Consider the following 12,301-nt stretch of genomic DNA (forward strand, 5'->3'; position numbering starts at 1 on the left):
GCATTTGCCCATCATGTTTCTTTTCTACATCAACATATTCATGATAGAATCACAAGTCAAAGTGCATTGTACAAGCAGGCTGCCGACTTGCATCACCAACCCCAAGTTTTTGAAGGGGGAGATCATGTGATGGTGAAACTTTGACCAGAGAGATATTCTCCCAAGATGACTACGAAGCTGCATGCTTATAGCGTGGGCCCGTTCTCGATCCTCCAAAGAGTGGGTGACGAGGCCTACATCATCAAAATCCCTCCTTTGTGGGGGATCAGCTCCACATTAAACGTGATGGACCTGTCTCTGTATCGACGACTTGTCCCTCCCCGACCCGGCCCTTCTAGACCCCTTTAGTGTGAATGAGTTTGCGGCGACCACTACCACATTACTTTCACCCGATTGGCACGAGTCACTCGAAAGTATACTATAGGAGATAATTAATTATGCAGGGGATTAGGTATCATGAAGGTTCTTGGTGCGTTGGCAAGGACGTACATGTGTAGAGGATACATGGATCTCGGAGGATGATTTAAGATGCTTGCAGCCGTATCTCCTTCAGTCACTACCGTTTGCTACCCCCAACTCATCGGAACCAAGTTTTTACGACTTGGGGATGATTGATGGAGAAAGCAAGCCTAGTCGATCCGAGACATCTTTGGAACAATCATCATCATCTTTGATGGCCCTGCCATTTCGTGTCCAACTCAATCGAGAAGCCAAGGCAAAGGTGAAGACATCTGGGTTCAAATACCCTGGGTAAACCACATCCATGTATTCAACTATTTTGATTTTCCTCGACATGGGCTTGTTATGTTCGTCGCATTTACCGGGTTGGTCGTGTTCCTATTTGTGTGTCAGTCATGGGTCGTGTCCTTTTCTTGTCATTTTTGTGTGTTGTTTTGTTCTAAAGGGGGGTCCCTATGTATAGCCCCCCCCCCACCACATTGGTCCCTTTGTAAGGTCTATTGGACCCTTTGTAAGGGCCCATCATGACCCCTATATAAAGGCATGATGAGCATCCTAACTAGTTAGAGACGGTTTTGTTTTGAAAGAGAATTAGGTCAAAACATGCTTATCATGAGAAAGATGGAGAGGAAGAAGAAGAAGAGGGAAGCCAACCCCGACACCGCCACGCCGCCGCTGAGCGATCTCGCCTCTCACGCTTGCTCGTTCGAACGTGCACTTTCCAAGTTGCCGATCCGCGCTGCCTGGCCACCACTAAGCCAGCCCCACTCACACCCGTTAGTTTCACATGTGTACTTCCCAGGCCGCCGATCTGCGCGGCTTGGTCACTGTTGAGCCGTCTTGCCACTCTCGCCCACTTGTTCAGATGTGCAACATTCTGAACTGTCCACTCGCGTTTGTTGGCCGCCGTTGAGCCAACTGCTGCTCCTCGGTAGCCGCTGAGCTTCCCTACTACGCATACCCACTTGTTCGCACGTGGAACATCCCAAACCGCCTACCCACTCCGTTTGGACACCGCTGATAGAGTTCGCTAGCTTGCTCCATTGGAGATGTCAACGGAGCTACCATCACTATCATCGACTGCCTGCTAGTTCGCATCGAGCCGACTGACACGCCAAGGCGTCAATGAAGACACCTGAATTTGAGTACTCTGGGTAAAATCATGTCTGTATCTTTATTGCATTTTTTATTTCTTTTTGCCGTCTTCGTTTAGTCGTGTTTGTGTTTTCGTTCTCATCTAGTGGGTATTTGTCTTGTCCCGTATGTGTTCGTATCATCACTTATTGTGCCATTCTGTGCCCTCAATGTAAGCGCCAAACACATTTCATTTTATTTTGCTAAAAGGGGGTCCTATGTATAAGAACCCCCCTCCTTAGTAAGGGCACTTGTACCCTTACTAGGGGCATCCCTGCCCTTAGAAAGGACCATTGTGCCCCTATAAAAGGGGGCACGATGGCGCCCTAAAATTTCAGACCAGATTTATTTTTTGGAAGGATTTATTGCTCAGTTTGGTGTCACGAAGGAGAAGAAAGCAAGGAGGAGACAAGAGTGAGGACATAGAAGGATCCTGCCTACTGACAGATCCCTACCACCGACGGACAACCAAGCACCGTCTAACATGATTGCCTGTGCGACTGGTGAATGCCGGTGATGAGTGCCATCATCAACTAACGATTCTGGCCTCATTAACCATGTGTGCAACACACCGTGATCTTGCCAATCTGAGTGAGAAACTGACGTTACTGCTCTCACAACGCGATTACAACCTGATTGTTGACTGGACATGGCGTGCGAGTTGGGACTATTGCAACCAGAGCATGATCGCTACATTGGACCACTACCTAGGACACTCCAGCCTGTGACAAATAATGCCTACTTTGGTCGATCTACGATCTCGCTGGTAGGCCGATCGAAGATTCATGCTTTGCTCCTTGGGCTAATAATTGGGTCCAATCCCTTTGATCATAGTCGCTGAAGCGCCGTCCCCATCGTTTAGGTTGCTTACTTCCCCAGATGAGGCTTGGTGTCGTTGCCCCTTGGGTGTAACAGGACCATGGGTCACTTTCGATGCCATTGGTACCGCGCGCTACCCGACGTCGCAGATTTGTTCCATCCTTTCCAGCCATTCCGCTACATGTGCGTTGATGACTCTCAATAAGTCATCAAATATTTAGACTTTTAAGCATTAAAGCATCAAGAATATCTAGGTAATTCATGTGAGTTGTCATGCATATGCATTATTTCATAAAATTACTAACCCCACTTGATTCTTCGAATCAAGTGGATTATATTTGACATTTTTTGGTTAGTAAGTTCAGAAACAGGTTAAGACAACCAAGGAGGACGTCAAGGATCAACAGGAGCTGGCGAAATCTCAAAGAAGAAGAAAATTCCGAAAATGCCCCTGGGCATGTGTTAAGAGAAACCTATAAATACTCTCTTGAGAGTTCACTTTGGGTTGTCCAGAATTTTCTCTAAGGAAGCTAGGGCTTGGAGAAGAAAGTTTTCTGCAGACCCTCCAAGGCTGATGAGCATTGGAGCTGGGAGAGAGCAAACTGAGGCATACCTGCTCAAGAAGATCGTCGACTCACCAGACACGGGGTGACACGAAGTCGGTGTGATTGCGTTGGTTCAGTTTGTACTCTTCTCCCTCTTAGACAATCTCAGTTGGGGCTGAAGAATCCTGCAAGGTTCTTCAGCATTTCCCAATCAGAGTTGTTTGGTTTTTAATTCGAAGATTTTCTTGTCGTTTAGAGTTCATTTTCTTTTCCCTCTTAGGTGTTTGATTTCATCCTCATTTCAACCCACAATGCTCAATCGATTCTCTACATAGAATTCTCTTGAGTTTCGTTCAGGCAGGAAGAGCATAGCGGGGGCGGCCAAGGTTTCTGTGCGCAGGATCGACCTGCACATAGCCGCCCGTGCGTGAGAACCCTGCGCGCGAGCAGCACCGTGTGCAGGGATCCCGCGCACAAGCTACGCCCGCGCGCAGGCTGCGCCGGTGCGCAGCAATAGCCGTGGGACAAGCCCGCGCGCAGTCACAGCCGCGCGCAGGCCAATCCCGCGCGCAGCTGCTGCCGCGAGCGAGCACACCCCTGCACACATGGCACCGCCTGTGCGCAGGGTGCTTGTTCTTTTGCCCCAAAGAACAAAAGCAGTACCATCAACAAGAAAATTCTTGCTGACGGTTCTGCCCATTCCAGTCTTTAAGAATGCTATTTATAAACCTAACTAGAAACAATCTAACCAAAGAATTAGTTGAATCAATATTTGGAAAGTATCTCTGTAATTTGACTGAAGAATTCTTTACAGAGATTAATGCTCAGAGTTAGAAAATTAAATAGACTGATTTGGTGGAAAGAAATTCTCTGCTTCCTTTACCGTCTCCCTGTGGATCGACCCTCGCTCGCCCTAAGCTGTGAGGTTATAAATTTGTTGTATAAGCTCAATCCTCACACACGTCAACTGATAAATAACCAGTAAAATCACCTAAAAATCGAGTTTATCATGCGTCTACACCTGCGGTCAACCAACGAGATGCTGAGTTGTTGAGTGCCCACGTACCTCGATCTTCCAATGGGCTGTGCGTCCTGTCTCTCACAGTGACAACGCACGAACGTCACCCCTTGCATGATGCCAGGGCATTGTGCTCTCAGTCCACACCTTATGTCAGCGAACGGTCCGCTCGTGAACTTGTCGTGCCCAGGACCGGCCAAGGCAATTGTGAAGCCCGCCAAGTGTTTGGACGTGCGCTATTGCTAACGCGTCTACTGTGCTGCCTACCGCGCTACCAGTGCCTCCCATGCTGCACTCATTCAGAGCCGCCACTGCCATCGTCAGGTACGTGGCCACACCGTGTGTCCCGAATATCACCTCGTCACGCTTCGACATGCCAACTCACCCCAACGAGTCGTGCAGACCAAGCCCAGGTGAATTGTTTATGCTACCGTGCCGCCACTCCTCTCTACTCTTCACCTCCACTCCGACTACCGCTTATGTGCCACGTCGCGCCGCTAGTCGAGCCAAGGCAGACCTGCTAATGGCACGCCTCGCCTACCTACTCACATTGGCTGTGCCCCGACGAAAACACCAACGACGGATGTTGCCACCGACGAGGTATGTCGTTCCCGCTCATGAGTTAATTTACTTCTTTAGTATATTTTCAGTTGCACTCCATGGCACTCTGGTTAGAAATATGTGACAGATTATCGAGAAAACTATGCATCGAGTGCTTTCCCAGGTATGGGTCAAGCCTGTCCGTTACATGCGAGCACCAACAGAAATACTCCATTCAGCATCATACTCGCCGTTATCACTCCGACGAGGATCAAAAGGTCACCGTCAACAGATGCCCACTTCAGTGCTCAGATTTTGGTGAATCCCGACAAGTCGAGGCCTCCATGTATGGGCGCCTAGGTCACACGACATCACGTAGTTACATTCCCCGTAAGGAATGTATCTTTCGGACGATGTCGTTTACGACGTGCGACTACTTTTAGGTATTCTACCCTTATCTCAGTACCGATTGGGCGACATCCTTGACGACGTCTGACATCTAATTGGTATCAAAGCATCACCTCGATATCTGATCGGATGACGCCTTGATCATGTCTGGCATCATTTTGGTGTCAGAGAAGGCTGTGGTCGGTCACATCTACGTACCCACATCGTCATCATCTGCATTCCATCATTTTTGAAAACCTGCCTAGGAACCCCGAGGAACTAGCCATGGCCATTGAGGTGAGATTGAGCAGAAGGACACAACAGGGAGGTTTGACCTCCCCGTGACAAGTCGATTCATCACCTATCGAGAGAGGCAGCCCTATGCGCCTATCGGAGCACCGTCCTCCGACGTTTGAAGGTGGTGCATCACCACCTCCTTCGGAGCTCGGACAGACTACACCAGCTGATAGGGGTGCCGCTGGATTGTCTGGTCCATGCCAACGCACCTGCGCCCGCCGTGGACGCGCACGATCCTGCCACAGCTCCTCAGAGTCACTAGGTGCCTCATCTCCTATTGAAGACAAGGAGATAGTGACGATGAATTGTCGCCCACACGGGATGAATCTCGTGCATGAGCCCGCACCCCGGGTTCACTTCACACATGGCTGAGGAGCAGGACGGATCTGAGGGAGACCGCACCAGCAGCACTGACCCCGTGAGGACTCACCCAAACAATTAGGCGTGTATCTCCAAACCCTGACCGCATCGCCAAATGTGTGGAGCAGTTACTCACATGCCCCGTAGTACCTCCGGTACCCGACGCCGCTCCTGAACCCGTGGCTTTAGAGCGAGCACATGACCCGCCTCAGACCGTGTGGCACATAGAGCGTCTGAGGAGCCCATACGATGCATATGAGTACTTAGAGGACGACAAATGGCAAGATGAGGAGCGTAGAGAACCACGCCCCAATAGATATCATGTTGTGACTTACAGAACATCCGTATTTGGGACAGGTGATACCCAAGAGTCGATTATGACCGTGGGTACGAGGCCGACTTACTGGCCTGCCAAGACGACTACGTCTGGCCCTATGACCGCTTGTATAATGAACATGGCGAAGTTCCTAGATACCAGCTGTGTGTGATATCTTATATCCATCCCCGTACGATGGTTAACCCCGACGATGGGTTGATCACGAATTCTATCTGACCCCCACTTTGATGATATGCCAGACCACGATATGGAGAATACCCAGTGTCTAAATGGGGCCTAGACGACTACAGGTGTCGATGAGAGGATCATCATGTCTGGATCTAGAAGAGCGTACAAGCTGACATGGGCATCTTTGAAGGGTCAAGGAAGCCGAAGGAGTTCATCAATTGGGAGTTGAACATGAACTCCACTTTCGATGGTATCGCATGGACGATGACTTGTGCATTGAATATGTAGAGATGAAACTTTGTGGACAGGCCAAGATATTCTGGGAGAATGAGCAAGTTGTAGTAGAGCGACGAGGATGGCCCATCACATCTTGGACTGATATGGCATAGAAGTTGAGGAGCAAGTATATGCCACATCAATGCCACATGATGTTATTCCTCACATGGCTCGACCTTCGACAAGGTTGACAGTCCGTAATGGAATACATCAAGGTCTTCAAGGAGTGCCAGATGGGGTGTCGGTTCGCGGAGGACTAGTGGATTGTCATCGGCCTGTTTCCCTACTGCATTTGGCCAACCTTGCGCAGCGAGGTGCTTAAGTACAACCCAACCAAGGTTGACGAAGCCTACAACATAGTGGAGCATATGGAGCATAAGAGCGAGGAGGACATCGCTCACACTATCTCAGCCATCCCTTCAGCTACACACGCTCGAACTAACCCGTCCGTAAATGCATGGACCTCACAAACTGCCCAAGCATAAGGGAACGCAGATGAGCATGAATTTTTCGTTGCATACATGAGTTAAAATGATATTCTTAGATGATAAATTATCACTAAAACATGCATTTATGCGAACCTTAACATCAAGACTGCATTTCTGTGAATGAAGTATTTTAATCCCTGCATGCATCATTTTGTGCATGTTTATGTGTTTATTTTTACAAACTAAATCCGTACATGTGATCCGACGGTCCACCTATAGGCCCGTGTCCCATTCTCGGTGGATCGTTAGATCTAACTATCAACAGTTGACACTAACCCTAAGGAGCAGCTTAAGTATCGATCCTCGTTTTGCTATTGGTGTCTTTTGTTCCATTTGCGGCAGCAAGCAACTAGAAAGTGAAGCAAACAACACATAAATATGCATTGATCGATGTTGGAGAGTGTTGTGGAAGTAGAAACAGCTGAAGGATTCTGATCGTGGCAAACTAAGCATCGCCCTGCCTAGGACTGGCTTCAATCGGGATTTGTGTGAAGGTTTGGATTTGGGTTCTCTTTGTAAACTCTTCCATGGATAATGTAAGTTCTGTTTTACAGTTCAATTAAGTAGGTTGTGTTTCTTTAATGTTTTGCAATTCAATCTCAACGTTATTTAACCCCAATTGTTTTTCTTCTACTTCTTGACCAAATCTCATCCAATTTTAATTTCATATTTACGCTAATAGTTGCCTTTAAAAAATTATTATGCCTTACTATCACCTCTTTCACAAGTTCACCAATTCTCCTCTTCGAACTTAACACCCCTTATTTTATAACCATTAGAATTCAGCTCATTTCCATTTCTTTTTCCCTTAATCATCTCTGCCCAAAACTCCTTGGGGTGGCACTTGATATATCTAGTAACGTATGAAACTTATCTCACAGTCTCCACCCTCTTCTAAATTTCCATAATTCTTCATCTCTCTTACAAAATCACATTCTAATTATTATAATTATGTCTCTCTAGTCGGAATAGCAATCGACTAATCTCACTACCCAAGCTCCAAGTGGATAGATCCTTGCTTATTTACTATACTAACTGAGGTTATAAATTAATTGCTTGACACTCAAATCACATCAACGACATAATTAAATCCATATAATTTCATTGTGAGGATGCAGCCGTCGGATCTACGACGCGCTGGTGCTGCCATGAGGACGCGGCCACCACTAGCAGGCCATAAGCGTTGTAGATCTGTCATTGCCGGACCTCTGAGGGGACATCCATCATGCCCCGTGCCTGAACTGTATGCCACCGCATGTGCGGCCATCGCCCGAGCTGCCGCACTGCGCTGTCGTCGCTGCCGTATCACCTATGCCACTGCTGTGCCGTCTGTGTGATTCCTGTTCATGCTCCACGACACCCACGGTCCGCGCCTCACCTCACACGGCTCATCATGTGCCGAGCGCCGCTGCTGTTCACCATGACAGCCCCGCACGATGGCCATGGTCCATGCCACGTTGCCTTGTTCCTCCTTCCAACTTTGCTCTAGCATCACTGTTCTTGAGCTGCACCACGCCGCCAATCGAGCAACGTCATGCCGCCACTGGCACAGCTCCACCAACCCCGCCAGGTGGTAACTCTGCATCGACAGGCGTACAACTCCGGGATGACCTCCCCAAGATGGACATTGCTCCTCTAGCCCGCCCGTCAGTTATCTTTCCTCGTATGCCCTTTGATTGCACTCCACTGCACTCAAGATAGAGTAGGTGAGAGTATCAATGGACACGAGAGATTGCCTATCAAGCGCCTATCCTAGGTACGGGCCGAGCTCGTCAGTTACGTGAGAGCACCAATAGACTCAATCCGTTCGGCACCATAGACTCCTTTGTCTCTCAAGCGAGGTGTAGGTGGTCACTATCACCCCCATCGGTCACCCCCCCAGGATTATTAGTCTGGAAAACCCCACGAGTCGGGGCCTGCACATACCGTCACCTAGGCTTGCATTACATCATGTAGACGCCTCTCAGTAGGTCCACATTAACGGATGACATCATCGATGATGTTCGTGAGATCCCCTAGTATCCGAGTATCACTTTGGTACTGCTCGGGACGACATAAGCGACGTCGTCCTGCATCAACTTGTTATCAGAGCATCATCTCGATACCCAAACAAACGACGTCATTGATGACGTCATGTATCAATGTCTCTTTGGTCCACCCAGAGGTCAGGGTGGTTATGACCAAAGTGTTTGCAGGAGTGGCCGGCGATAAGGTCGCAAGGGCCGATGATGTGGGCGTGTCCTCGAAAGAGAAGTCAATGCTCTCAACTAGGCTGTAGGCCTGGTCCATTGGCGAAGGATTCTGCTATGATATTCTTGCACCCAAGTCCGATGGAAGGCCGTGCACGAAAAGTGCTTCTTGGATCTACGGGCTGTCGAATAAGCGACAACGCATGAGGAGCTCCTTGAATTCCTCAATATAGTCTCCCACCTTGCGTTTGCCTTGTTTGAGGTCCACCCATTTTAAGAGCCGTCATGTCATGTAAAGTTCCGGGATGTAATTCTCCTTTAGTTCCAATGACATGGCTTCCCAGGTGATGGGTGGATCTCCCCTTCGTCAGGCTGTTTCTTGCTCATTCTTCCATAATAGTTTGGCCTGACAGCCAAGTCGGGCATCGGCATAGGCGACAAATGAGTCGTCGTTCATGCCATACCATTAGAATTAGCTCTACAAGTCAGTCTCTCAGTCCGTATAATGTTTTGGGTTACGTGAACCCTCATTGACGGAAACCTCAATCGGAACGCTCCTCTTTATCATAGCGTAGTGAGCTTCCCTTTGACGATCTCGCTTGTCATCTTCATAGTGACATTGGACGAGTTGGTGCCTACAGGCACCCTGGGCCCATAGTGGTCACGTGGCCTGCATCGCGGGCGATCGATGAAATGGGACATCCTTCGAAGTAGTCTTGGCGGGCGTACTGTCGGCGCGTGCGCTCGTGGGTTGTTGCGCATATGGCGTGGAATGATCATGCAATCGTGCATATGGCACTGGTGGCGCGATCGGCATAGGCCCCGAGAGATAATCATGTTGGGACGCATCCCGAGTGGTGTAATGTTCACGTGGCGCCAGGGCATACTTCGGGTGGCGGCCGGGGGGAGGGTAAGGCTCTCCATAAGAGTAGTGGTCCAGTTGGTCCGGCGGTTTATATGGCGGCCCACATTGTGATGCTTAAACGGCCCTCGCCATGTAGGTCGAATGAGCAAGCTCGTAAGGGCGACCTGGCTCGTTGTATGGATCATCGTCTAGGTAATAACCCGAGGAAACCTCACCACAAGGTAATAACTCATATGGGTGACCCGCCCAACGCCTCACTACGAGGTGGATATCTCGCCTTTGGGCACCGAGGAAGCCTCTCTCCTAAGGATAGCTCGGCTCCTCGTAGTGCCGATAAGGCCGGTTCTTAGTTGGCAGTGGCGCTCACCATTTCGCTTGTCCCTTGGGATGATGTCACTTCTGGGGGTGTCGTATCTGGGCATAGTAATGTTGAGGCTGGGGCAATGGCGATTGCGCTCCCCAAGATTGGACTGGTGAAGCATCATCTTGCATCGAGGCCTTACCTGGTCGGTGAGGCACGTCTTCGTCCATGACAGATGTAGGTCGGTCGGCGGGCACCGGCCTAGGGGACAGTGTCTGCGTAGTCTGTCTTTGATCACCCGATCGGGGTGGGGGAAGTTTGACTTTGGGTGATCTGCGAGGTGGGATGGGATTCTGAGGTGGGTAGCGCCTACCGGACCTAGTAGATGACTTAAATAGTGCTAGTGGACCCTATTGGCGGTTCCAGAGGGGACCCAATTAGCGGGTCCTCCAGTGGTGGATTGAGACCCTCAGGGTCATACGTGGGATCCACGTCATCATAATCGTCACCCATGGCGGTGGATAGTTGACTAGGAGGTCCTATGGCCAGGTAGGTCGTACGTAGAATTTTTCTAACTAGGAGAAAAATTGAAAAAAGATACGATGCCGGTATGATGTATGATCCAAATGAGTTTCAAAGTATGATGCGTACGTTTAAAACCCAGTAGCAGAAATGAGAACTTTACAGATGGTGCCAAGCGCAGAGGTTAGCATGATTGGTTCGAATACCAATATGATATAACACGACCAATCGATCGACGGTCGGATTACACCACTGTGGGGAAGTGGTCAATAAACAATCACAATTGGAGAAACGGGGAGATAATGGACAAAAAAAAGAACCTACTTCACGACAATACCTTGCTGCTGCCGACTAACCCGTAAATATCAAGAGGGACATGGAGGGGGTCTAGGGGCTGGCCAATCGAAAAGGGTCGTACCTGGTATTGGTGTCTTGACTATGAGCCGGGCGAGAGAATGATCAAGGATGATGTCCTGGGTGTAGAGGCAATTACCTGCTCAACACACAGGATTTCAAGGAAAGGGTGGAGTGGGATGAGCGTCGTAGCACCACGATTGATGCCAAACCACGAATGGGCCCAGGAGAGGCGACAAGGCCAGTCGTTAATAGCTGAACGTACCATCAGAGATTGCTGGTTGTGGATCTCCCACGGTCATCGGAAGGAGGTCTAGGGCCGAATTGTCCAATTGGGAGGGGTACCATAATGGAGGTGTCGGATCATAGGGCGAGCAGCATGGACCCGACCAGTCAGTAGAAGATCAAAAAGGTAACACATGAGTGTTAGCGGCAAATGCTAGGTGGGTTCCACCAATGGCAGCGGATTGTGAGGGTCTTGTGGGGAGGGCGCTCGATTGGGTGAACGCGGCGAGCTTCTCTCAACCAGTGCCTAGGTGACAAGGCGACGGCGAATGTTGAGATCGCGGTAGGCATCTGGGCAAGGGGGAGTCGTGGCAAGCAGCGGTGGTGATGTGTCCTCCCGGTGGTGATATCGGATGCACGTCGGAGGAGGGGCGGTGGCAGCGGCATTGAGCAGCGATCTCCCAGAGGCAACGATGGCAGAGGTCGATGCAGATAACCGGTGATCTATTGAAGAGGGCAAAGTTGCTGTGACCGGCGGCAGTGGCTTGGAGCAGTGATCTCCTGGCTACAAGGAAACAAGAACGGGTCGAACACCTCCATGAAGGACAGAAGGATCTGAATGGAGATGGGGGAAGAATCCAGCGATGAACTCTAAAAGAAATTATAATCAAAGAAAATACCCCATCAAATGTGATAGGGCATGCCATCCCTTATATAGGTAAGGGTAGGTGCCCTAACAGGCAACTTAGGGAAAACACTCATGGTGAGACATTCCCCTAAAGGGCAGGATACCTGAAATGAAAGACTTATGAAAAATTAAACACGATCCTAAAACACGCCGGCCCTCGTAAAAGTCCAATAAAAATAAACCATATGGTGACCGTCGAGGATGATCATCAAACCGGGTACATAAAGCTCATGTCTTTGGCGTTGGCTTGGGCTTGGGGTCGTGCGGTGTGCGGTGGCCACGCAGGCAGGCATGACGCGCAGCAGCTGCGCGAACAGGCGCGGTGCGCG

Source organism: Wolffia australiana, chromosome 3, assembly GCF_029677425.1.
Source record: "Wolffia australiana isolate 7733 chromosome 3, ASM2967742v1".
Lineage (NCBI taxonomy): Eukaryota > Viridiplantae > Streptophyta > Magnoliopsida > Alismatales > Araceae > Wolffia > Wolffia australiana.